Below are 27494 nucleotides of genomic sequence, written 5' to 3' on the forward strand. Positions count from 1 at the left end.
CAGCTGCCTGCTCTCCTGTCGTATTCAGATTGCAGAAATCACACCTTGATTTCAGGTTTTCTGCCAGGAGCACTCAATTCCAGTTTCTCTGCACCTAATACAAAATGGCTATTTGCATTTATTTCCCAGACCATTGCCTTAGCACTTCCAAGATTTTATCCAATATGACTTTTTCTAACCTTGTGGAAATTGCAATGATGGAGGATGCTTCAGCAATTTTCAGTCTTATTTCTTTTTTCGGCAGTGCCTATCAGCTTGCTTAGCAGCATAATGAATGAGTTCACAGGTGCTTTTCTTTTACTGTCTTTCAGTTGTTTGAAAGGAGCCATATTTTGGTCAATGAGATAGATGATAGAGAAGCAAGGTGAACTAAAGTTTACCTTTTTTAGTCTGTGTCTAGCAGAACATGATTAAACGTTAAAACTATGCAGTTAATTCTACTGTATTTACCAAAAGGAAATTTGCTGAGGAGTGGTTGTTATGGAAACAGTAGCCCTCTGTCCTTCCAAATGGAAAAGATTTATTTTAAGGGAGCTAAAAACCTTTAAATATTCAGCAAGTATAAAAAGGTGAGATCGTAACATTCCTCTTGCATATCCCCTACAAAGCTTCAAAAACGTTTGTGGAGATAAGAAGATAGTGCAGCGTAGCAAGTAGGAAAGGCTGGAGCCTGTGTTTTCATGTGGAAAAGTGAAGGGGCTCATAAATAAGGGGAAAAGGACATTTGTAAAGCGAAATGAGACTGCTCAAATACAGACAAATGATCATCTGCAAACCCTGCTTAGATGAATAATCCACCAGTCACAAAAACCAGCTAGCATGCTGGCATCAACCTCCTGAGTTTGATGGGGAAAAACCAGGGAGTTTGGGGGGGGGGGAGGGAAACACCACAAAACTACAAAAAACCAACCCCCACCATTCTCCTCTTTATCTTGCTTTCATCAGGGCACAGGCAGCTCAGAATGGCTTCTGTGCCTTGCTGCATGAGCAGGATCTGCTCACAGGGGCTCTGTGGGCCACAGGGCTGCGTGTGATTAAATCTGTGCTGTCCTGGCGGCGTTCTTCGCACATTGTGGGGGAGCTCCAGAACCGGGCTCTGGCATATGAAAGGGATTTTAGACACGTCATACCAGAACTCAGCACGCCAGCAGCTTCAGATGACAACTTAACATACTATAGTTTGCTGAGCCATGATGTGGAAAAGTTCAAATTAAAGAAACAACAACTCATAAATAATAACAAAATAACCAAAGTTCCAGTAGATAGCAGGAAAATTGTTCCATGAAGTACTTTCATGTGGAAAATTGAGCATCAGCTTCACTGCATTCCTGTTTCTTTTGTGCTCAATTCCCAAAACCCTTGAAAGCTCAAATACAGATTAAAGAATTATATTTTTTTCTGAAAATTATTTGTAAATGTGTTTTGAATTGGAATTTTTATTTTATTATTTATTTAGTTTAGTTTTGCTTCTGACCACATTTAGACTCACAAGTGCACATATCAGGTTGCAGCCCTGATATGGCAGAATTTAAGTATTATAACGAAGTATAAAAATTGATTTCTTCTTTATGCTGGAGCATATACATGATGATAAAACTGCAGTGATTAATAGTAGGGGCTGGCAGTGGGACCTCCCATGTCCCTGTTGTGAGGACCTGGTGTGACGTCCTCTCAGTTATTGAAACTGATGGAAAAGGTGAAAAATCTGGCAGCTCGGGGAAAAGGAGCTGCCTGGTCTTAAATGCAGCTGGTTAAATGCATAACATCTTACTTCTTGGGCTCTGCGTAGGCATGGCATTTCCATGGCAGTGTAGAAAGCACTGATGGATGAGTGGAGTGACAAACTCTGTCAAGATGGCCCGTTTTACTTCCATTTCCACAGACTCTTCAGTAATATTGAAATTATATGCCAACTTGAATAGTTTCCTATGTAAGTATTTTGATTTTAATTAAACAAGACACTGCTTGCAAACTCTCATCTGAATTTAACTCACAATATTTCATTGTATGCCAGAAGTAGATGTTTAAGCTTTCAGACCAAATAGAATTTAACGTAGGTAATAGAAAAACAATGCTGCTTTAATATATATATATATATAATACACATATATAACATGACTTTCAATGAGTTAAAAATGAAATTAACCATCTTCCAAACTCCTGTGAAAACACAGCGTTTGGTAGAAGTCCAAATATTGCAGGTGCAATGGAGAAAGAATGAATCATGGCACACCAATATCCAGGCTTTCAATGTCATGAACGTGTTTGCTCCCTGCAGAAATAAATACCAGTCACTACAGTCAGTGGATAATCACATGGAACCACTGTACCTACCCATGGCTGTATTTTGTTTGCTATTTCTTTTGTTTGAGTGAGAATTGGGGTCTGCAGAAATCATTAATACTGCTCCATGCCTCTTATGGTCTATTTTGCTGATCCTTTCCAGAGAGTGCACGTCACCTTTGTGCATAAACTTGCCAGCTGTCTGGGGAAGAAAGCGAATTTTAGTTCTACCTGAGGTGCATCACGTTCTTTTCCTTGGGAGGTTTTATAATGATGTGCTATTTTCCTGTTAGATTTTACACTACAGAAAACAACATTTGTGTAACTTTAAGGCTCTGTCCTTTCAAATCCACTCTAATTTGCAGCTGCCAAGCCTCTGTTAGACACGGCCTTTTGCTTTTTCAGCTGCATTTTCAGGGTTCAGGCCCAGGGGCGGCAGCTCAGGGCAGCCTCTGGCTACAGCTGGGAGCAGCTGGATCTGGAATGAGTGGTTGGTCTTGCCTGGGTCCAAATAGATCCATCCCAGAGGGGTGGTGTGCTGTGTTTGTGCATTGCAAGAGGGAAAAAATCACTTTTTTGCAGAACTTCTCATGAATTTCAGTGAGAATTAGGGAATAAATTGCCAAGGAGGCTGTAAGGAACACACAGAAGGTGCAGATAGGCTTTTTAGAAGAAGTGCATGACACCGAAACCCCGAATTTGCCATCACAGGCAAACCCAGAAACCCTTCTTTTGCTGGCAGGCCTTGAAGCAGCAAGAGGCCCGTTTCCATGTCTAGTTATATTCCTTTAATGGTGCTCCAGATCTACCTGTCTGATTATCTGTGCTCTCATCCTTCCTCCCCAGGTCCTGCTCTGGCAGCATTCTCCTCAAGTCTGCCTCTGACTTTGTGTTTTGTTAATGGCTGAGCCTTTTTCGTAATGGAGTAGCAATAATACTCAGAGGTCAGCTTCTGAACTTTTCCCAGTGCTCATGAGAAATGCAGAGCTACTTTGGAGATCCTTGCAAGCGAATGACAATTATATCCAGATCTTGATCTCTGAACCTTGCGCACTATAATGAGCATTTCTGGGGAATTGTGCCCTTAATGAAACAGCACTTTCCAAAGGGAAGCGGTCCTGAACACATCAATGGATGTGCGTGGGAGCCCTCTAGGAGAGTATCTGAGCAAAGTGCTGAAAGACTCTGTGCGCTTTTTTCTTTCTGAATCTGAAATGCCAGTGCAGACCTCTGAAGTGCCTGCCCGCACTCACGTTTGTTGCATTCTGTATAGCTGAACTGCATGCTTAAGTGCTGCATTTGTAAAGTCTTTGTAATGGTATTTTCTAAAATATTTAAAACATATGGAATCTCCTGAGTCCATAAAAGAACACTAATGCTCGGCAATGAAGTGCTTGTGTAAGGTGGGTATAGAGCTGAAAGCTGTGGGTATAGAAAGGGCGTTGTGATGGAATAAGAAGGTGAATTCATCGCCTAGATGTTACTGCCTGTTTTCTCTTCTGTGATGTGGTGATAAATCACTTGCTCTGTGAAGATAATGGCCTTGGCTTCTGTTGGGGCTCATTTCTCTACAGCAGGTTGATCTTCACAGGTGGCCAGCACTGCAAGAGCAAATTCTACCTCTGGACTCTGATTCTGCAGCATACTGTGAAAATTTTAAAGTCCTTTTGTTAAACTCTATTTTAGAATCTCTAAAACATGCACATTTTGGTTCTACATTTTGATTTATTTTACTGAACCACCGAAACAACACAACCCCACTCTACAACTTATTGTCCCTTCTTCACTCCTCCTCCTCCTCCTCAAAAAAAAAAAAAAAAAGATGGTTAGAGAAGACTTATTTTAACCAGATTAACCAGAAGATAATGCTCTAAAAATGAAATATGGGAAGAAAAGATTTTGTTTGTCCCCTGGTTGATAAGAGGGTACAGCCGGGCAGTACACTGAAGGCTGGCTATTACAAAGGAAACCAAACTCCTCCAGACTAGTGAAACTAAACTTTTAATTGCAGCTACCTACATCCTTTTCAAAACTATTTCATGTTAAATTCTGAGCTGTATATCATTGCTCTTGCCGTCACTATAAGTACTGGTAAATTGTAGAAGTCATTTTATTTTGTATGCCTACACAGTAATTTTGGTATTTGATATGTGTGGCCAGAGGTCATTCCAGTCCAGTTGTTTTTATGTATATTTAAGTATAAAATGAAATCATCAAGAAACGGTTCAGCACTTCCAATTAATTTTAATGGGATACTAGTTTCAACCTCATTGGATCAGACCCTGGGATTTGAAAAGTAGCTGAGCTTCTTAATATACCCTTACAAATCTTTTCCTAAATGTTGCACGTGACTTATCAGACTTGGGCTAAGGAAGAGCTTACTGTATCACTTTATCCTGACAGCATGTGTCTCTGATGTTTAATTTCATTAATAAAGGAACATTTGCACAGAGCATTCAGAATTGTGTGGGGCTGCTGCTGTGGCAGAGAGTTAATCATCTTGAAACAAATGACTGCTTCGGGGCAATTGAGAAGAGTGGCAGGAGGAGGATGAGGGCATTTGAATTTTAAGAACCTGTCTTCACGTTAGCTACGTGGTGCGAGTTCTGCTGGGGCTGTGGTGCAGCTCTTTGCGGGGAAGTGACAAGGTATCACAGGTTTGCTCTGAGCATACAAAAAAAAATAATGTAGCAGGACAAAGTTTGTCCATTTGTTAAATTTGGTTGCTTTTTTTTCTTCCCTTTTTTTTTTTTTTTTTTCCTTTCCTTTTATTTTTTCCCCTTTTCTCTCTACAAACTAGACAGAAATTCAACCAGCCCTGGTCATATGCTGGAGTCTGAGCTTGCTGTGGAGAGGCTGGTGCCCAGGCCTGGCAGCAGGGCAGGGTTAGCCGGGGTGGTGACATTCCCTGTGATATTCCCTCTGACATTCCCCGTGTTTCCACACATCAGTTTAGAGCAAGATGCTCTAAAGCATCACCTCCTTTTTGTGGGTGCTGCCTGGGGAGCCATGGCAGCAGCTGGGAGGTGTGTGTGCTGCTAGACCCGGAGCAGGCAGCCCACGCTATTGCAGGAGCTGCGCCCCAGGTGTTCTGCTGCAGCTGGGGGAAACAGGGCGGGGGGGCTGCTGGTGGGCCCTGGTTTGTGTGTGAGGTCCTCCTCAGCATCAGTCTGACTGGTGTCTGTATGCCATAGTTGTGAGCCATTGTTAAGGTACAAGGAGAGTCTCAGTCTTTTGTCTTAAGTCTTTTTTATTAATTCTCTCATCATCATACGTAAAGCACAGAAGGCTGCATCTGTTCCTGAAATGTGCCCGTTTCTGAATGAGAAGGTGTCCTAGGGAGGAACATAAGGAGGGTGAAACCAGCAGGGAACTGGATTTTGGGTAGAAAGCAACAATGAGCATCCAAACGAAGGAAAAAAAAAAACAATAACCAATCCCTGAGGATGAGTGGACAGTATCACAGGGAGACTCAGCTGAGAAGTAGCTGCTGTTCTGCCCATTGAGAAGGAAGAATTGGAACTGATTACATTATTTTAGCACCATGGTGTATCATAAGGGTGCTTTTCATCCAAGTATCTGATCCAGCCCTATTTGGTTTATGAGATCTGACAGGAGCCCTGCATAAAATCTGATGGCTTCAGGCAGGTGATTAGTGTAAGCACAGTTTATAATTAGTGAAGATGTTTATCGTGCAAATTAATGGAAATGAAAGCTTTACTCGCACCTATTAAATTGAAGTATGTGTGTGGGTATATATGTGCAATGAATTCCAGTATTTTATCACGCCTGGCCTTCAGCATGAATCGGCCTCCTTCCCGTGCTGACTTGGATTTGGGTCTGGTCGTTGCTGTGAGGAAATGGCATTAGATTTCCCAGCATCTGTTTTCTGGTGATATTGTTATTGCAGTCCTGCTTTGCATCCCGCAAGGCTCGTTCGCATCTCCCCCTGCTCCTCGCTGCTCCTGCCGTAAGCTTGCTTCACACCTGCAGCAGCAGGCTGCGGAGAGGCGCAGCCCAGCCCAGCAAAGGCTGCCCGGCGGCCAGGCAGGGGGGAGCCTCCTCTAATCCGGGCTGCAGCTGGGCAGGCTGCAAGGAGAGCGGCACTCTGCGGATCTGCTGCTGCTGGATGAACATTCCGAGTATGCTCAAAGCTGTTTTTGTATTTTATCTTATTTCGTGTTAAAAAGCGGGTGGAGTGAGGGAAGGGAATTTGGAGAAGCATGATGTATGGTGTGTGTTTGTAATCCGTTTGGGAGACCATTCTTATCTCGCACATGCTTCGCCTTGGGCAGTCTAGAATATTTTATCAGCTCTTAGGGTTTTATACCCTCCCAAATAAATTCCCTGTGCTGGAAAGCCATTGTCGAAGCACCCTGCTTATATCAGCTCTGTGAATGATAGCTCTGAAAAAAAGAATGTACTGGAAAAAAATGAGCTTCAGAATGAAATATAAAAGAAACAACAACAATACGCTCTCTGACCAGAAAATAAATTATTTTTAATTGTATCATTCCCTGGTAATAAAATTATATATAAGTAACTGCCTCAAATAGGAATTTTGACTGTGACTCAGAACTGGAGGGAACTCTGAAAAGTTGTAAGGACTTGGCTGTTTTTGTTGGTTTTATGGGGAGTCGGTTTGGAAGAAAACATGATGGCAGAGTTAGATAAATAACTTTTTAAAAATAATAAAAAAAACAACAACTTTGGGCGCTTAATCTTCATTTCATACATTGCATCTCCTGAAGAGGCTGTGGATGGATTACCGTGTGGTTTAGTGAATTAACTTACATGCTCTTACCACATACCTGAGGCTGGGGAATCTGAACTCATCCCACGGAAAACTGACTGAAAATCAATCAGCTTGGATAGATGTAAAGAGCTCGCTGGGGAAATGCAGTCAGGCAACTCCATCCCGCACTACTTGTGGTATGACAACAGCAGCCTGCATTTCCACTAATTCAGCTGTCTCCAGGGCACCCAGTGTACGTGGGTCCAGGAAACGTGTTTTTAATACTGCAGCTGCACAAACGGCTGTGGTAGGAGGCATGGCACGAGGTGACTGCTCGCAGTGTGCTGCAGGCGCGTTGATTCCCTGCTGTCCATCCACACGTGCCGACTTCCAAAAACAGTGAGGCTGTTGGTGCCTTGCGGGAATCCAGGAGTATTTATCAGTTCATCAGCATAAATTACTTCCTTGCATGATTCTGGAGAGAAGGAGCATTTTCTTTAAATATGTGTTTTAAAAAAGAACAAAGCAGCAGCTCCAGGTAGCTCCATCATTTACCTGCAGAAGGGCTGATTCCAGCAGTGGGCTATGGAGTTGCCCATGCTCCCTCCCTCACTTTGTTCTCAAAAACTATGAATGTGGTTTTCACGTCTGACACGAGATGGTTTGCAGTTATTTCTGCCTTACCCTCCTACCCCTCAGACCGCTGCTAACCAAAGCCCTGCTTTCATTCCCGTTTGTGCTGGGTAAACGCACCATTCGTGACTGAAATGTGTTTTCTATGTCATCCTCTGCCTTTTTTCACCAGAAGGACTTGCTGTTAAGAAATCAGTGACCTGATGTTGCGATTAGTGTGTGATGACACAGGAAGGATGCTGTGCTGTGAAGGCAGAACTGGGGTGCAGTCTTGGTTCCCTGAGTGCAGTTCTGAGGGTGCAATTTTCCCTACTTCTTCCTTCTTCCATCTCTCTCATAACCATCTGGCTTTGAAGGAAGCAAGAGATGATTAAAAAATACTCTGCAACTGGGTTTATTAATCAAGACTTTATGTTTCTGAGAAGTTGTGTCCTTCCAGTCTGACCCAAGCTGTGAATGCCTGGGTTAGCTGGGAGCGAGCCGTGCTGCTGGTGAGGGCTGGTGGCTCTGCGCCGGGTCCTCGGATGTGCCAGGAAGTGGTCTTGGGAGAGCCATGAAACTTCTCTTTATTCCTAGCACTCATAAAATAGGCTTGTTTCTGAAATAACCCAGAGGAGCAAAGTTAACGTTTATTCGGGCTGACTGATGCTTTGCAGCCCTTTGGTGAAGCCGTGTGCGAGTGGAAAGCTGCTGCCAGCGGCGGGATGCTGGGCTGCGGGGCCAGGGCTCGGGCGGCTCTGTGGGGAGCACCAGAGGGGGGGTGAGGAGCATCAGTGAGGGGACCCACTGCGGGGGTGGGGACAAACCTTGAGAATTCGGGTCTGGCCCCAGCTGGAGAGCTGGAGCTCCCAGAGCAGCCCTCGGTGGGGCGATGCCGGGCAGGACCCTGCCTCCCCCCAGCTCCTCTGCTTCCTCTCACTGAAGCTTCTGCCCGGGGGCAAAGAAACTGAAATGAGTTTTACCCTCCCTTTCCTTTGAACATTGGATTAGCTGATTTCTCTCTAGGCTGAAGATCAAAAATAGATCCCTAGTTCCTGGTAGCAAGGGTCAATAACGAAAGGGCTGAATTTATTTGAAGTTCAGTTAAGTAATATTTCCACACAATGCCATTTAAACTCCTGGTGATCAAAGCCTTAAAAATAAGGAGTCTGTGCTCATGCCAACACGTTCTTCTTGTATCCTAAATATTTATAGGTGCAGTGCTGGCTGCTGCAACCCAAAGGCAGCGTCCAGCACCCTGCTGTGGGCCTGGCAGGGTCCCGCTCCCTCACGGCTCTGCCCTTCCCTTCGCTGCCTCTCACAGGGGCTGCGGTGCCCACGTGTCACGGGGGGTCTGAGTTCAGGTCTGAGTTCAGGACGTGTGTTTGTATGGGGGCTCCTAAGGGTGGGCAGGAGGCCATCCTCCTGCTGCTGAGAAGCAAGCAGTGCTGCCTGAGGAGGGTGTCGTGTTCTGCTGGCTTGCCCCACAGACTTTTGTGCATTGATTTCTCAGTTAGCAGAGAGAAGAAAAGACAAAAACCAATAAGAAAACACTAAACCCCTACTGAAATTCAGGGAGTCTGCCCTTTCTGAGTATTTAATATTATTATTATTATTATTATTTTACTCCTAGGTGGAGGATTATGGTGATGACTGAAATCCCTCTCTGGAGGGCCCAGGTCCAAAGGGGAGCCCTCCCTTCCCTGGCTGCCAGGCACCCAGGCAGGCTCACTCACCTTGAGGCAGTCCTAAACTGACCCAGATTTCTCTCAAAAGATTAAAGATGTTGATGACCTGTGATCACCAACCGGATGATATGATGGTGTACTCCAGGGAAACTGCTTCTGTTTTGTTCCCCAATCCTTCCCAAATTATCCTTAAATTAATTTAGAGAGGAGAATGGTGTCAAGACTCCGGAGCTGCATTTTTTTCTCTGTAAATATGTGGGCATCTCTGTGCTTTCTCCCTTCTATGAGCTGTGCCTTCAGGAGGGTGAAAGGTTTAAGCTGATCCCATTAATGTAAAGGGTAAAGTAAACCCTTTCCATGCTGGGTGCTGAGTGATAAGGAAGAAAATATTATGGAAGGCCACTGGACTGCTAGGTAATACGGTCATGGGTCTTAGTGAAATAACACGGAGAAAACAGTTGCTCACTTTCATCTATGCATGACTGGGGAGTTTTATTCTGGAAGGGTTTGGGGGATGAGGCAGTCTGTAGCTGGTGGGGAGCTGCCTCTCCCTGTTAGGAAAACTGAGGACTCACCACGGTACTGCTGGTGCACACCAAATTTGCAGGACTGCAGGGAAAGCTAATCAAACCTGAGTGTTTGGATGTGAAAATATTTTTAAACAAGATATTTAAAACAAGAAAAAAAAAGTGTTCACTGAACAGCTTCCACCTAGGATGACGCAAAGCTTGTGCATCAAAGCCCTCTTTAAATGCTAAGGAAACCCTCCAACCAGTCCTGCCATCTCTCAGAAATTGCTCAGAAAGGCCATCAGAGTTCACAGCACTGGTATTTCACAGCTCGGTTGTGCTTTGCTCTTTGGTTTGCGCCACGCTCTTGCATCAGAGACTGTCCCAGTTAGAAGAGAGTGTTGCACTGTCTGTGCTGTAGAAATTTAAAGTACTTTACAGATTTGCTGTTCTTGATGACTATACTAATGAAGCATTATCACCTGAGTTTGTAAATGTCTTTGATAGTACTGGATTGGGGTAGACTGATTGGCATAGGCACTGCTACTAAAAGGGATTGTAGGAACCAAAAGTAGTACTGCCAGCAGTGCAGGCAGAAAAAGATGCTGCCTTCATATTTTGGGAGGGTGGGATGGGTGAGGACCCATCACCTCTCTGGGTAAAACTGGGGCAGGGAGGTGTGATGCTGTTGCAGGAGCATCTCTGTGTGCAAATACCGGGTGTCACGAAGAGGAAAATACCTGAGGAATAGACGAGGCAGAGGAGATTCGCCTCTGATTTCAATGCTGTTGACTGCAGTGTGGCAGCTTCTGGCTTGTGCTGGAATGCACAACAAAATCACCAGGCTGATTAGAAGTTAGCTGGTGTCATGAGGCATTCATAGACCTTGGAGACCATAGGCAGTATATGGAAAATAAGATATTTTTTCCTCGCTTTGTGCTTTTCAGAGGAATATTTATTAATAACTCCTTCTAGTTTTTCTTATTTGTCTTTGTGCTTGCTCATTTTTTTTTCCCTAATCTGCTATGAAATATGGAAGAAGGATGCTTTGGGGTGAGAGAGTCTAAAGGTGTCTTGTTGCAGACTTCAAACAAACTCTGCCGTGAGTACATCTATCTCAAATTCACATAAAATTGGGTTGGCTAGCATGCTTTTGATGTTCTTGAACTACTGCACAAAAATGTTCAGCAGAGATTATCTATTAAGATTTTCAGTTCATGCAGGCTTTTCCCTAAACAAACAAATAATACTTCATCTTCAGTGAGTGCTAGCTAATAGCAGGTCTCATCCTTCTGATACAAAATGAATCGATTGGTGCCTTTCCTGACGGTAACATCCAGATCACTTTCACGTTTCCAGTAAACCAGTTATCCTCGTGTGTTCCCACGCAGTGGTGGGGAAGGTGGGCACGGCTGAACTGCACGAGGTTCACCACCTCTCGTGGAGCGGAGGATGCAGCGATTTGGCAGGTGGGGTTGTGAAAGCTGCTGAATGAATTTTGACTTTCCAGCAGCCAAGCTTGGAGCTGCTGCTGAGGAGGACCTCTTCACACGGTGAATGAAGATGTTACGCAGGTATTCACATCCTGACTGCTTTTCCTTATTTTAGTGAAGTAAAGTAGAGTAACAGGGTGAGTTTGGTTTTCCATTTCTGCATTTAGAAGAGACAATTGAGGCAATGTAGTATTTTAATATTTTTTTCTGACGTTCTCTCTGCTTTGTTAATTCTAACAATTTCTAATTAACTTCATGTTACTGTGTGTGTGTGTGTGCATCTGGGAAGGCCTCACAGACATCTCCTCCCCCACAGAAGACAAGTGGGAGATCAGCTTAGTTCTGAGCAAACTCTGTAAAGGTGAACTGATGCCTCTAAACAAAAGCTGAGCTTCTGCACCAAACCGAGGCACCCAGCGGGGATTGCACCTCTGCTGGGCAGTGAACTGGAAGATGCAGCTGCACTTGGAATTTTCTCTCCTTTTTAGGGAGAAGCATAATTCAGCATCACTTGATGCTGGCTGTTTTGCTCTAACTTGGTGCGCAGCAGCACAAAGCTGTGCTGAGCACCGAGTGAGTGCCTCTGAGCATCTGGGAGCTTCAGCAGGGGCTCACGCCTTGAGGACGTGCAGCTGCAGAGAGGAGATGCTCTGCACTGCGAGTCACAGCTGAATTTGGCAGGGATTTGTTCCCAGGTCCTTAGTCTGGTTGGCCACCCACAGGCTTGCAGCAGTTGAAAACACAAGCTGCATGTGAACATAGTGGCTGGGAGCCCCTGAAATGTGGGTCTGTGGCTCCAGAGCCCAGGGGGCCAGCACCCCCCATGCAGCAGATCTCTGCGGGGTGCAGGGATGCCCCAGGAGCCTGGGCCAGACCCTGCCGGAGCCCCTGCTCCCGCCGTGCTCTGTGGCCACTTGTTTCCATCTGCCTGTGCTGCTCTTGCTCTGTGACATGGTGTCTTGCCTCGGAGCTTGAATTATTGCCTACATGCATGGGTAGAGCCTTTGGAAAACAACTAAGCATGTAATTAAGAGAGTCAGTGTGTTTTATGGGGATAGTGACGAAAGGAAACAGCTTTTCACTTTAGTAATTGTGAACGCCTGTCAAAAGAGATTTGTGGCAAAGAAAGGTCAGTTGGGTAGGGAGCTCCTGCTGCGGAAAGCAGGCTTCCTTCTCAAGTGGATATAATTGTGTTCACTAGAATTATCAGACGTTCACCTGAATTCATCAGACTTTTTACAGATGTAATGCATATGCATTGGCTCGGTGTTCTCAGGGCACACACAGCCCGCTCTGCAGTCTGAGATGAAAAATCTCCTGAAACCAAACCCCACGGACCTTTCTGAAGAGGGAGGAAGCGTCAGCAGCTCATGCAGGGCCAGAGGTTTCGGCGCCAGCTCACTTTGTGCAACAGAAATCTCCATCGCTGGGAGGCTTGGGCAGAGAAGCTGTGGTCTGAAGGAAATCTGGATGTGCTGTGGCATTAAGAGACTGAGGTTTTTTATTTTCAGCACCTTGCAGAACTTCCGCATATGTTAACAGCAGGTGCTTTATAGTCACAAGGCTTTTGTATTTACCTTTAAACATACAAACAAAAAATCCTAGCTAAATTAGGAATAAAAGAATCAAAAATGCTTTTAGATCTTCTTGTGAAGGCTACGAGTAAACAAAAAGCAGTAATTTGTTTAAAGTTGCAAAGTGTTTGTTTCTGAGCTGATTTGCTGCCATCTATATGCCATGGTGATGGTGGATACATGGATAAAGACAGGCAGAATAAAGGAGGTTTTTGCTGAGATATTCAGATTGTTGCGCTCTTCAAATACTTAATCAAGTGGCATATTAATGTATCTCCTTTGTTTTCCAGTAAGTCATTAGTCGCTTAAGTGAAGTTGCTCATGCCAGTTTTCCCTTTCATTAAATATTCATGTCTACTAATGGAAATTGTCTTGACAAATTGGTCAAACTGAGCAACTTATGAATTTATGCCATAGACTAAAAAAAGTTGTTTGGAACTCCCAGTGAGCTGAAGTAATGCTCGCAATCATTAACACTTCATTGATTTTATAATTAAAAATCTGTAGAGTAAACAGAGCATCCTTTTAAATGTGGCAGAGCTGTTTATCTCAATGGTTAGTGTCAATATTCAACTTTTTCCTGAGAATACCCACGATCTCCTGAGGTGCTCCCTGTTGCCCCACCTCAGGGCTCGCCCCCCGGAGCTCCAGCAGGTGGCAGTTGCAGTTTTCAGCTCCGAGGGCATTTCTGCTGGGCACTGGGCTGTCCCCGCTGGTCCCCGTGCCTGGTGCACGCGTGTTCCAAGAAGAAAATTGCATTGCAAAACCAAGAGGCTGAGCTAAGACAGAATTAACATTGCCTGAGGCCACTGTAATGAGTATTAATTAATGGATCTCTATCTTCTCTAAGCAGGCTTATGTGGCCGAAGGCTTATGATAAAGTCAAACGGGGGTAATTTTTCATGAAGACTAATTCAGCCCATTAGCCAATACTAATAGCCCATAACTAGTTTCATGGAGAATAATATTTTGATTGCTAGCCCCAAAGCATGGCTGCTAGAGTGTCTGAAGGAAAGATAAGATCTTTTATATATAAGATACATTTTTTTAAAAAGCTTGAACTGATTTTGGGAACAACCACGCTGTTGCTTAAAACCAAACCAAATACAAGGCAACGAAGTCTTACATACCGATTTCCATGCCTTGCATAGAAGGAGCTCCCGCTCGGGGCAGCAGGCGTTAGGGAGCTTTGCAGAGAAGCATTGTGGCGTGCTGGTGCATGTGCACCTGCAGAGGCCTGCCACCACCTGTATTTTTATTTTTGAAGTATTTTTGTTCCTCGATTAATACTTAATATAAATGATATATATTTAATGCATAAAATGTGCATACACAGTATATAATGTTTATTTTAATGCTTATATAATATTTAAACAAGGCTGCTCTCAGTCCTGTTGGTGTGCTAACAGGCTGGCAGTGTTACTGAGAGTGACATTTTGCACAATGTGTGTACAACGAGAGCCGAGCTCAAAGCAGGGCTGTGAGCACTGCAGGGCTCGTTGCTCTCAGCAGCAGGCCCTACGTGGGATCTGTTGAGAGCAGTGCTGAGGACAAAGGCGTCTGCCTGGGAGATCAGTGCCACGCCGAGCAATGCTCCAGAGCACACAGAGTGGGACAGCAGCGTCTCCTTTCTCCGCAGTCATTAATGTTTGATCTCCTTAAATGTAAAGGAGCACAAGTGCCTCTGGACAGGAGGGCAGTGGGGAGCACAGCACAAGGACTGCCGTCAGTGCCCCCGATGGCCTGGGAGCTGGGGGCTGATGGGCAGCGTCTGTGTGAGGCTCTTACAGCTGGTATGGCTGGGGAATAATTCACAGCAGGTGAGGCAGGGAGGCAACAGCAATTTGATTTATAATTTCTTTTATATTTTTAGGAGATAATTTCTGGATGCCATAGGGAATGTTAGTTTGCTAGTCTGGGTTGCAGAATTGAGTTAATATCCTCAATTAATAGATTTAATTTGAAGCTTTAATATTCTAAGATAATTGGGTACCTCTTGGTGCAAATGAGCAAAACTACACTTAAATGGTTATAGAACACATTGATTTGAAAATCTTTTGGGCTATGTTAAAGGCTTTTATTTTCATAATTCCCACCACCCACAGAAATGTTAGGCTTGGACTGGACTTGCAGAACTGCCCAACGCTGACCTTTAATGTCCTGTCATTTTCAGTAGGAGTCTGCCATTCCTTCAAGACAAAGGCATACTTGCCAAAACACCCAGATGCCGCCTGACTTCTTTCTAGGAGACAAAATAGGAGAGTTCCTTGTCTGTGCTGTGCTCTGAACTTGGCCATGAGCATGCAGAGAACAGGTGGGACTGTGCCCTTGCATGGACTGGGCGGCTGGCGGGCCAGTATGGGAGCAGACCGAATTAACACAGAGGACACGAGTGGCACATCCCAGAGCCCTGGCGGAGTCACCCTGAGCCGGTCGTGCTGCCGTCCCTGCCGCCGCCTCCCGCACGTGCTATTCAATGAGAAATGTGAGTTTTATGGGGAGGGTGGGTGGGGAAATCTTCAAATATTCATTTTATTGTGAAATGATTTTTTTTTTCCTTTACATGTGAGATTTCCAGAAACTTGCCAGCAGGGCGGTTCTCTAAGGATGAACATTTGCTGAAAGCCTGTTTTAAAGGATGTGTGCGTATTCATAGAAACAGACCTTCGCATTCTAACACACGACTGACTACAGTGGGAGTTGTCCTTCCCACAGCTACTGAGACGAAACTGGGCCTTGTTACTTATTTTATCAGTTGCAGATAAGCAAGGTAACGTGGAATTAACAATCTACAGTATGGGATAAAAAACTATTTAAAGAGGCTGCTTCTTGGTTAAAAATCATCAAAGAGATAACAACCCATCGTGTATCTGCAGAGAGAAAGATGAATCAGTTATCCTACTGTAGAGAAGTACTTAAAAATACCCTTAAACTTTTTTTTTTTTCATCTTCTCTAATGATTTGAGAGACTTCTCTGTCTAGATACGTTGATGAAAATCCGATGGAAATTCACAGCTTTTCTGACGCTGTTGGCTCTGGCTATGCAATGTGCTTAGGAATGTTTCCAAGATAAGGATGTCAAAATTAAGCCCAGTATTAAGCTTTCATTTCTGATACCTTATAACAGGATTCATCAGGATTTAGTCCTTTTGATCAAGCCAGGAGGTTTAAGAATCCCACAAGACTCGATACGATCTTACCAGCTGAATGCTTGTCAGTGTCTTATTTCTACACATCACGCATGATCCCGTGATTTGTCTTTGTTTCTGTCTTTTTACTGTGTTTTGTGGATCTTTAGAGGGAGTACAATGCTAAGCTTAGTTTAACTAGAACAATCTCTATTAAATAAAATTTGTTCTGGATAGATAAGTGTCCCTGTTCAAAATCCGAGAAGATATTTATTATGATTCTTATTTCAGGGTCTGATAACCAGTAGAAATGTAGACATGCTCTTGTGTATTTATCTGGATATTTTTGTTCTTGGCTGAGTTTTCACTCTCAAAGGGAAGAAAAATTCCCTGAGACTGGATAAATTAAAGCAGAGGTTCCACACCTTGGAGGATGCTGTTGTAGAAAGCTGATGAAGTTAAAGTAGATGGTTACCTAAACTGGGGGATGTGACCAGATTAAGATGCTAATTGTCTCGGCTGTCCTGTCAAGGTACTGTAACTTGGGGTGATTTAGATCAGCTAATTTAGGCATCTGGTCCCTCTTTACAGACCCCTTAGAGACCTTAGTGGTATCAACCTCCTATTTTAATGGTGAAATCCCGAATCTGATAATGTCATTTGTATTATTTAAAGCAAGGAGCTGGAGAGGTGAAAGGATAGGTAGTGAATAAATTAAAAGATTCAGTGATGTTTATGGGGTTTTTACCTACTCAAATCACATTGCCAAAGGCTTTATTTTCTCTTCATGAAGTCTCTCTCTGGTGGTCTTGCTGGGGGGGGCCGGTGTTTGGAGGCCAGCAACGAGGCTTCCAAGGAAATTGCACAGAGATTCATTTGTTTACACGTATGATCTTGAACACTGTCCCAAGAAACATCCTTTTTATTGCTTTGCCCTGAGCCTGAGATTGTTTACAAGTTCTTTTATAAAGTTTTGCCTCATAAAGGAAAATCGGTCGGAGCTCAGTGCCGCTGTGGCCGTGGTTTGGAAGTGGGCACAGTCTGCCTGCGCCTTCAGCTGCCCGTGTCTGAGTGAGCTCAGAACCAGAAGCTGCTCGGGGTCATCGTGCTACATCCAGTTTCATACTCTGACTCACAATAGACTTTTCTGTGAAATAACATTGTGTTATTTCATTCACTCTGTTGCCAGCTAATTAGTCTGATACGATTTCTGGACCACAGCGAGCACAAACAGCTGTTGTTTGCCTCTGGAGCATCATTGCTCTAGCTGCTTCTCAAGACTGTTTCCCACGTCCTTGCTTGCCTTGCCAACATCTCACTAACACTCACACCCTCCTCTGTTTTTCTGCCCTCGGTTCTCCTCCTGCCAGCTGTGTGAGTTCTGCTTCTCCCCGTCAGCCGTTCGCGTGGAGGATGCCTCGTGCGCAGCCCTGCGGGGACTCCTGCAGCAGAAGTGTTCTTACAGCCCGGCCCCCCTGGGCCCAGCCCTGCGTGACATCCCTACCACAGCTGGAAAATCTCCCAGATCTGGGAGATTCTGTAGAAAGCATCAGTCCGGGCAAAAGCTATGTGTATAGAATGAAATGGTTCACATTTGTCACTGGCATTAAACTGTGGGGCATCTAATGAGTGAACGTTGTATAAACATTGGGGGGAATAGCAAACTCCCTTGTCTGGATGATTTAGGAAGTAATTGGAGCAGGGAAGTAGACGATTTAAAGTGCAAATAGCCTGTGAAAGTCAAGACAGAGCAAGCAAAACCCCATAACCAATCCAAACTCAGAAGAAAACTACTGAGGGTACACTGTTAGTCCAAATCCTGGGTTTCCTAGGAGATGAAAGGCATTTCAGATATGGCTAACGACTTGGTTCGTATTGCTCAGTGAAAATAACTCTCTCTGCCAGTCCCCAGCTGCTCCAGGCTTTTCCTTGGCTCCGTGGTAATGAACACGCATTCAACCAGAAAAGCAGATAGCGTGGCTCTCACCCTGCCTTGCTCCTGGAGGTACTTTGCTGCTTCAGAACTGGGTTTGAACTGAAATATGATTATCTGACAGCTCACATTATGCTCCATTGATTGCTTTTCCCTGATGACTAGAAGAGTTAATTTATTTCAACAGTGACACGATCAACATTTAACTTTAAGTCTTAAAAAAAAGAGTGAGAAGGCAGGGAAAGGATTAGGAACATTCTCCTTAGGTTAAGCCACTAAATTTCAGAGTTATGTAAGGATGTGATCTGGAGTAAATCAAAATGAAATGATACGAAACTTCTCGTGTGCCATCTGCTTTAAATTTAGTCAGCGCTTGCTGTCATCTAAAGCACGTAATTCTGGGTAGCATGGGTACTCAGAACGTGTTGGTCTGACTGAGCACAGCTGGGTGTCACTCCGCAAGGACAGCCTGGAGTCGAGCGAGCCCTGCTGAGCCACTGGGCGCTGCGTACCATCAGCAGGATGTGGCACAGCCCACGATTTAGACATCTTTCGTACATCACAGCCTTAAGTGCAGGTATGAGATATAAATAATCTATTTAGCCTTAAAATTTTGGAAATTGTTGCTCAAATCTGGCTTTGCATTCATGCTTTTAGTGTCAAAAGAGTGGCGAGATGCTGTACCCAATTTTTGCTGCTATTCCCATAGCGATGTGCCCACCTCTGACCTGGCACAGGTTCACATGCATGTCCTTACATGTGTACCCAGCATTTATGCAACGTATTTAAATATTTGTCGTCTTTAAACAAAAGAAAGCAAATAAATGCCAATAAATAAAAATATCTGAATGCTGCTTTAGGCATGACTCACAAACCCACCACCTCTTACTGCAAGTTACCTGTTTCAGATTACTGTATATTGCCCAGACATTTGGTTTCAGAGTTATGCATAACTCTGTTGGCTGATTTCACAGGATTTGGCAATTTCCTGTAGCTCTGTTATTAGCTCTTAAGAGTCTTAATTTACCAGGGTTTTTTTGTGGTACACAGTACTTGATGTAGGTCCTTAAAAGTGCATCTATGCTGGGCAAAATGGTGCATTTACATGTTTTAAAACTGGAAGCGATGAGCTAGGAAATAAGGTCATGGCTCTGGCTGCAGAGGAGCCCAGGGCATGGCTGCCTGCGGCAGGGCTCAGCAGTTGGCACGGGTTTGGGATGTGCCTGTGGGATTCTCCAGGCTGCACCACGGAGCTGGCATCGATGGGGAGCCTGGCGGGATGGCGGGGCTTGCTGGGTGACTGCAGGAGGTGCCGGAGTGTGACAGCAGAGGTGAAAGCTGACTTTGTATCTTTAGTGGAGATTTAAAACAAAAATCCCAGAATTTTCATGTCTGGAAAACTTTTTGGAGGAAAAAAAATAAGAGTTTGCTGGATTTTGATCTGAGCCCAGCTCTATATTTCAAGTTTGTTGCAGATCCTTTTTGTTCTGTATTTTAACGTATATTCTGTGTCTCAGTACAGATTGAGCAGATGTCCTATATTCTGTATCGGCTGTGATTGTACAGCAAACATTCTGTATTCTTCCCAGATATGCATTTAGTGTTGTATTCCCTACACTTGATTCCCCTTGCTTTTGTTTTGTATTGTTTTACTTCTCTCTTTCCCTCCAATCTTTTCTTTCTTAACAGTAGTTGTATTTAAGGTAAACACAAATGCAATTGCCTGAAAACCCTTGGTGGTTGCTTAACTATGTACGTAGATGAACTGCGATAATAATGGACTAAAATGTTCCTTTTGTTGCCACTGTTGTAGGTCTTTGTGGTTTTAGCGTGGATCCTCAGCTCTGCAGGGCACTGCCAGCCCCTCGGCACAGCATCCTCCCGCTCCTCCTCCCGCTCCCCCCAGGCTGGGGCAGCTCCTTCTGCTCCACGCTCATGGCAGCACCTCCAGCTCCTGGGGACACAGGTTGGTGCTAGTGCCGGGTACCTGGGGTGACTGCACTGACGTGGCAGTGTGGTGGTGGATGGTTTACATACTTACAGCCTCTGCAAATTAAGTAGTGCTGTTCATCATCAAGCATTATCTAAATTTGTTACAGAAATGCTCCTAGCCACAGGGAATTTGCTTTATGACTTGAAAAGAGTGGCACGTCTTTCAGTGCCTATAGTAATGGCTGTCTGTTTCCTGAGCTTAAAGATCATTATCCAGCACTCTTTCATTCAGCATAACTTTTATGTCTAGCAAATTAAATTCCTGGACAAAATAATTACATGTAAATGCTGCTAGGCTATTATTCACAAGGGGCCAATTTTCTAGCCATTTGTTGGCATTTGAAATGTCAAATTTATGGCACTGTAATACTTACAATGTATAGTTCAAAAATAAAATGTGGTAGGCTCCAATCTAGTCTGCCGATGTAAATTTTTGAGATAGCTGGACATCAGAGAGGGAAAATAAATTATCTAAGTTAAGCCAAATGGCTGCTTTATTCCAAATGCCCTTTGGTGTCTGTTCCATGCCCCCAAAAGTTGCTGAGCTCCTGGCAGCCTGTGCTGCTGTTCCCGTGTCTCCACTCTAAGCTAGAGTTTTTCCAGATGTTTTTCCTACTTCTCAGCAGGAAACCTGACTTTGCATCCAGTTAAACAGCCCTGCTGTTTCCTTTTCCCACCCGAGGTGGAGGTGAAGCAGGGAACTTTTTATTGTTGGTAGTCTAGTGAACGATTTTATGTACAATTTTGCATTTACCACCTAGCATAAGGAACAAAATTTGAGCTAAGCTTATGCTATGTTAAGAGCAGCAGTGCCATTGTCTGGAGAACCATGCCATTGTCTCAGGACATGGCTGGCTGTGGCTGTAGCCAGCTCTCCTTAAGCTTTTGTTGCGTTTCCCAAGGAATCTCGGGGGTCTCTGCTCAGGTGGGGAGGACCGGCGTTGGTGCTGGCACAGGGGCAGCCTCCCAGCCTGGCTGTGCCCGATGGATCACAGCAGCTCTGCCATGGCACTGCTGCTGCCTCTGGCTCAGGAGCCTCCTGTAAATTAAGATTAAAGAGCTGTGTATGCATCTCACTTGATGCTATCTGCCGGTAAAGGTTTTGTTAACACAGACACCCGCGTGTTCTTGGTTTCTCTCACGGTGCTGTTGGAAAAACAATCAATGGAAAGCCCTGCCGTCTCCTCTAAGATGGATGACTAATGAGTTGTAATTGCTCCCCAACCCTATAGGAAACTAACTTCATGAGGAGTTACGGATTATCTAGCTGTATGTCCCTAGGAGGTTATTATTCTGGGAAATTAATTTAATTAGCTTAGACCTATTAGAAATATAGAGATAGCGCTGAAGATTGGCAGGGCAAAGGCAGAGCAACGCATTTTTTTTTTTTTTTAATTGTAAAGACTGTGAGTAAAAGGGCTAATTTTACGTTAACAAAACTGCTTCTGCCTCCTTTGGGGCTTTATTGTTCTGAAAATAAAATCCTGTGATGAACTTGAGGGCAAACAGCTTTATTCTCCTCCGTGCCTGCACGCTGTGCCTTCGGCGCGGGCCCTGCCTGCAGCCAGCCTCTGCCTCGCGACCCCGCAGCAGGCTGGGGGCCGGGGGTGCTCTGGGCTCCACCACGTCCTCTCCTGGGTGGCCGTGAGCAGATGCAAGAGGAGAGCAAGGCTCTGATTCTCCTCATTGATGCCCCCCCGGATACTCACCTGTCCCCGGCTGGTTTCAGCTCTCGAGACTCGCAGAGCAAGAGGGGTCTCTGCTACATGGTGACCCTCTGTGTCTCCTCCCTTGCACTTGTCCCTTCTTGTTTACTTATTAATAGTGTAAAATCTAACTACGCCTGTAGATAGCTATATTGGAATAAAGCAATTTGGTGCCGTGCTAGGTAATGAGCTTAGTGCCTAAATGAGCGCGGTGTCTCATCCAGACAGGAGCGGCACTGTTCCCCCAGGGTGTGCTCACAGAGCGAGCCCTGTCGATGACAGAGAAATTTAAAAATACTCTTTTGAGCTTGTTTCAGCCTCAAAGACTGCAGTATTGGCACGGCGTGGTGTGCTCAGCGGGGCCACGTGGATAACCTGCGGGTTACCGAGCGTGGGTGCGCTCCTGTCTGCTGAGGGAGCCGGCCCCATCCTGCCCCACTGGCACCACGGGTGTCCCGGGCACCTTCCCCAAGCAGCTGTCCCCCTGCTGCTGGCTTGTAAAACAGGGCGAGCTCTCTGCTTGTGCATGGGAAAGCGTTTGCTCCGCAAGATGCTTAGGTGTGCATGCTGACACTTTGGTGCTTGCTGCCCAGGGTGGCATCTGCCACAGCCAGGGCCGGGAGGTTTGGGGTGCCCGGAACCTTTCCCCTTACTAATGGGGGAGCACGGTACCTCTGCTCCTCCATGGGGAGTGTTGGGAAAATAGTGAAAAATATTATTCGTCATTATTTTAAAAACATATGTATCTGTGACATAACGTATGTTCCCAAGGAAAAACACCGAGAAACACTGCTGCTTGTGAATTTCCCACCAGCGCTGATCAAGGGAAATCTGCTCTTTGATGGAAGTCTCTCTGCTGGGTCTCGCTTCCCATGGGGAGCCCTTCTGCCAGAGGAACGCCCCTGGAAGGGGTGCATCTTTGCCAAAATATTGTGACTTGTGGCAGACCAGTTCCATTTGGGCTGAAGCTGAGGCCAACCTTGTAATGCGGGGTGAGAGGACCCGGCACAGCCCAGCTCTGCCCCGTGCACCAAGAGGAGTGGGAGGAAGGGGCCAGCCCCAGTGCTGGGGGTCCCGGCAAGCCCCTGTGCTCCTGCCATGCAGGGAGAACTTGTGCACGTGCGGGTTGTGAGGGCTGGCAGGGAAGGGCTGCTGGGACCCTGCATGTTGAGCACTAATTGTGCCAAGAAAATAACAAGTTTGGGAGTTGTTTGTGTTTCCGGTAAGAGATTTATGCAGCGCGCTCAGGACGGGTTTATCGCAGCGAGTGGGGAGATGGGCCCTGAAATGGATTTTCATGCTTAAAGCTTCCAAACACAAGCGCTGTGCAGCTTTCAGTTTGTTTTGCAAATCCTTATCATCCAACAGCTATTGCTTGTGAAGTGGAGCAAAAAATGAAACCCACCGAGGAGCGGGTGGCAGGACTCCTGCTGGTTCGCTTGGCCCTGCTCTTGTCCTGGGAGGGCACGTGTGCACGTCGTACAGAAGCCTCCAGAACAGGATCTGCATGCAGAAATTAGTTTCTGAGTTTAGCCTTCTAGGAGCTAAGTTTGTTGTGCTTCCACTCCTTGTGAGTTGTTAACAGACAGTTCGCTTCTTGGGTTCTTCAAAATTATTTCGTGTCTCAATATTTTATTTATTTGGTAAGCGAATTATGATTTATCAACGTAACGATTTATTTAAGACAGGAGACTGGAAATCCAGCAGCCCATCACTTTTTAAATGTTACCACAAACCTCACCTCTTAAAGCTGAGAAGGGTGGGAGGGTGTGTTGTGTTGAATATTTTGCAGGCAATTGAGTCAAAACTAAGACAATTTTGCAGGTAGTTTAAGTTTCATTGTACTGTCATTGTAGTCTGGAAAACTGCCTAAATGTTTTGTTAAAAGCTCTGCTTGTTGTGTCCTGCCCTGCCTGCTCAGAGGGTCTGTATCCTTCTTTCAGAAGCATGTTAACATCCTTATCCGTGGACACCAGGGCACATCCTTATCACACTAAATTATTCAAATCCTGTGTATCAGACTTTCAAAATTATGTACATAGTAATAGCAAATGATTAAGATCCTATGGAAGTACAAGATAATTTTTTTAAGTAAAACTTATGCAAAATTTCTCAATAGACGGGCTCTTTTCAGGAAAAGAGGGATTTTGGGTTCCACCAATAATGATTGCATTTGTTTAACACAGACAAAATGACTTTCAGTTTGTCAAGTGGCTTAAAGCTTCCATGGGGTCCATGTAAATGGTTGGAAAGTAGGTCAGTGTGGTTTGCACAGTGCACAATTATGATGCAGTTGTGTGTGAATTCAATTACAGAGCTGTAAAAGCTTATAGGGAAAGCCATGTGGTATGCAAGTTCTTTGGCGTGCTCTTTTGCTTTAATCTCTCCAAGCTGGTGAGTCTGGGGAGAGCTTAATTAAAGTCGGTGAAAGTAATTCTGAAAAACACAAGCCCGTGGAGTGCCTGGATCTGCTGCGCGTTCTGGCCTGCTAGCCGGTCTCCTCACCATATGCTTTCCTCTGCTTCCCCTGCCGGATTCCCAGGGAGGACGACAGGACCAAAATATTGGCTGACTCTTGGATACCTCTCCCTGTTGGGCAGGAGCTGAGCCCAGGCTGCCCGTCTGCGTGTGGCCGGGGGCTCAGGGCACGATGCCAGGGGCTGCCGAGCGCTCCTGCCCTGCAGGCAGCAGGGTGCCGGAGCTGTGCGCTGCTCTGCCCCTGGTCCCATCACCATGGCCTTGTGCTGGCAGCCCTGTGGGCAGAGCAGCACACGTGAGGACCTATTGGGAGGGCTCCATCCATCACAAACTGCTGGCTGCAGCTGGTCCTGTTCCTTCCTAAAATCCCGTGGGCTCCAGGCACGAGCTGGTGCTGTCAGTGATGGTGGAGCACACACCTCCAGCAGAGTCAGCTTCTGATCCCTAATAGTTTGTGTGTCTGGATTGCTGCTCCAAGTCCTTGAGCAAGACAAGTGCCGAAAGAGGGGTTTGAACTCGGGAGGAGAGAGCATTTAATGAGGGAAGGCAGAAGGGGCGGCAGCTCTGGTACTGAAGGCAGGGAGCTGCGGATGACAGCATGGTGGAGAGCAGGAGCTGGTATTCAGAAGGCTTTTCTTTCTCTTGGAAATGGAAAAGATTAGAGATGTGCTGTGATAAAAGAGGGAGAAGTGAGGCTTCTCCAGCGGCAGCACTGTTTCCAGCAAGCACCCTAGTCACAAAAGCAGCAGCATCTTTCCTCTCCCCCTACCAATTTTCCTGCTCCTCTGCCAACAGCTGCCACTAAATTCTCCTGTTCTCTCCTGTTACTGGTTATTGAGTGTTTGGATAAGATGGATTCAAATTATATGCATGTTCAAAGAGAGAAGATAAAACTAGACTGCAGCATACTTTATGGCTTTTATAAAATTTTGATGTATGTTGTTGAAATAGATGGAAAGCCACCACCACAGCTTGAGGGCAGAGCTCTTCTTTGAGAACCTTACTGCTGAATTAATGCAGTCAAATAGTTAGTATAGAGCAAGCATGTGCAGTTAAGATTGGAAAAATAAATGTTTTATTTTTATATATGGGCTGCCAAGTAAGAGAGATACCCGATTAAAAAGTTGTGATTTTGGTGCATCTCTAAGGTTGTGCCAGTAGTATGTATAACTCAGATCCGTACAGCTTCTTGTTGCAAACTGGGAAGGCAGAGTAGCAGAAAAATGGGAAGAGCAGGAAAGGGAAGCAAAGCAAACATAGCCCAGACTTTACCGCATTTTGAGTGTGTGTGTGGATTTGTAAGTGTAAGCCTAAAATGTGCTCTTCATAGTACCCAATTTTTCTGTGGGACTGACACCTCCTTAATTTTGTTGTCAGCTGTCAGGTGCAATTATTTTGTCTGTCCATCTGCCCAGAGATCTCTTGGTGCACCAGGTTGGAATGGCAGCTCCTGCACAGGAACAAGTTGCACTTCCATGCACAGCTATTTGAGACCTAGGATTTATCTGTGTGGAGAAGCCACTCAGAATCCCAGGTTTCTTCATATTAAGCACCCCAAATAAACTCCAGGTAAGGATTAAGGCTGCTTCTTGCTACCTGTAGCAAGGAGCGTGCACTTCTTGCTCACTCACTGACCAAGGCTGTGCTTATGGGACTCATCCTGCTGCCACCTCCAGCGAGTAGGAAGCTCTTTGCTGGGGGTAATGTACGTACTGAGCTTTGAAATGACACAGGGCAGCAGGGTCCTGCAAAGTCAGTCCTGCAACTCTTTGCAATATGTCTGTGCTGTGTTTTGGTGCAAAGGCAATGTACCAAATGTTTATCCACAGCCGCATAAGCTGAAGCTAAAAGCTTCTGAGTGAATGAGCCTGATTTCTTTTATGGATTCAGCATTAATCTGCCAATATTATTTACATACCTGTCTGATGTGACATGGCTTTGAGTCTAGCATGACTCCTTTCATTAAAGGCCTACAATTACCTCCAGATAACCTTCTTTTTTTTTCCTTGTTTTATTCATGACTTTGACATTTCTGGTTGATGTGCTTCAAGCTTCACTTGGGTTTTGAGGAAGCAAATTTTTGTGCCTTGGTATAATGATTGCATCGTATTAGTATTCAACATACATGCACGGGATTGCGGCTGTATAGTTAAAGTAATGTCAAATAAGAAGGTTGACACGTTGCCAACCTTGCAGGCATTTTGTTCTTCAGAGTTGATCTCCTGACTTTAACAGCTTCATTCCAGCAGTACTCTTCTCAGGGTTGTGTTCTGGAATATTTATTTGTGTTTTGACAGGCAGGTGCCAGATGGACTCTTGGGTCTAAGGGATCTCGTGGAGTCCTAAGTTCTCTAGACCTATAAACTTCCGTTCCCTGAATTGGTCCCTAATTACCCTCTCATAGTATCTCTTTCTCCAGCACATCACAGAGCATATTTTTTTGGGCCTAATAAGATATCTACATTCAATATTCAGTACATTTGAATATCATCATACTTAAGCCACTTTAGGCATCACGAAGACTAGAATCATATTTTTTGCAGTTTTACCAGGAATTGCTTGGATAATCACACCTACAAATAAACAGGCGTTAATTCACCTAATGTGAGTGTTTGCATGTTGTCATCATACAAGAACTTACATATACACAACGCATACATGTTCAGTTGTTTAGTTGTGTATAGAAATTGTGTGGTTATGTGTGCACATGGATTTGTGACAGCTGCTACATGCTTGTTTTAGGAAAAGAGCTGGAAATAAAATCCTTGCAAATGTATATAAACTCCTGAAAGGCAGGAAGAGCTCAAAATGCTTTTCAGTCTGAAGAGCAGAGGAGTGTGTGCGTGTTTTCTCTTACACAGACACGTACATGAGCCACTTAATCGGCTCTACAAGAATTATTAAGATAAATATCTCTTGGTAGTGTTTTCATCTCTAAACTAACAATCCAGCCATTTGCATAGTCTCCATCACTGTAGCAGAAATGTGACTGCCACCACGCAAGGTTAGCATGAATTGCTGAGGATTTGCCACACTACATTATGCAATTTTTGTTGTGGTTTTAATGAATAAATTCCAGAGAAGGCTGTTATTAATTAAGCTACAATATGGCATAGTCAGCTAGCAGGGAGAAGATGCTAACTTGATCTGAAGGACCCATCTGTGGAACTTTCTCTTTCAGAACCACAGCCCAGTTGTCACCATACAGCAGAGGGAATCTTTGGCAGCGTTTCAGTGTGTCACTATGCCAGAAAGGTGCCTTTGGAAGACAGAAATAAATTGGAAGCATGGGGATTCATTGTGAAATGCCTGCCAGAGGTAGGTAGCATGGGGACAAGGCACAGTCCAATATATTACAGTCTT

The 27494-nt window shown here is 44.9% G+C and overlaps 1 long non-coding RNA gene across 1 annotated transcript in view; it reads left to right on the forward strand.

Moving 5' to 3' along the window:
* LOC137864331 (uncharacterized) overlaps positions 1–27494 on the forward strand; it is an 83277-nt gene that overhangs the window by 25985 nt on the left and 29798 nt on the right. Inside the window, exons 2-5 of the long non-coding RNA XR_011101424.1 lie at positions 15068–15379; positions 15465–15664; positions 19769–19921; positions 27313–27449. This is a non-coding gene — a long non-coding RNA (uncharacterized lncRNA). The remainder of the gene's footprint in view (positions 1–15067; positions 15380–15464; positions 15665–19768; positions 19922–27312; positions 27450–27494) is intronic.

The sequence above is a fragment of the Anas acuta genome, chromosome 14 (assembly GCF_963932015.1).
Source record: "Anas acuta chromosome 14, bAnaAcu1.1, whole genome shotgun sequence".
Classification (NCBI taxonomy): domain Eukaryota; kingdom Metazoa; phylum Chordata; class Aves; order Anseriformes; family Anatidae; genus Anas; species Anas acuta.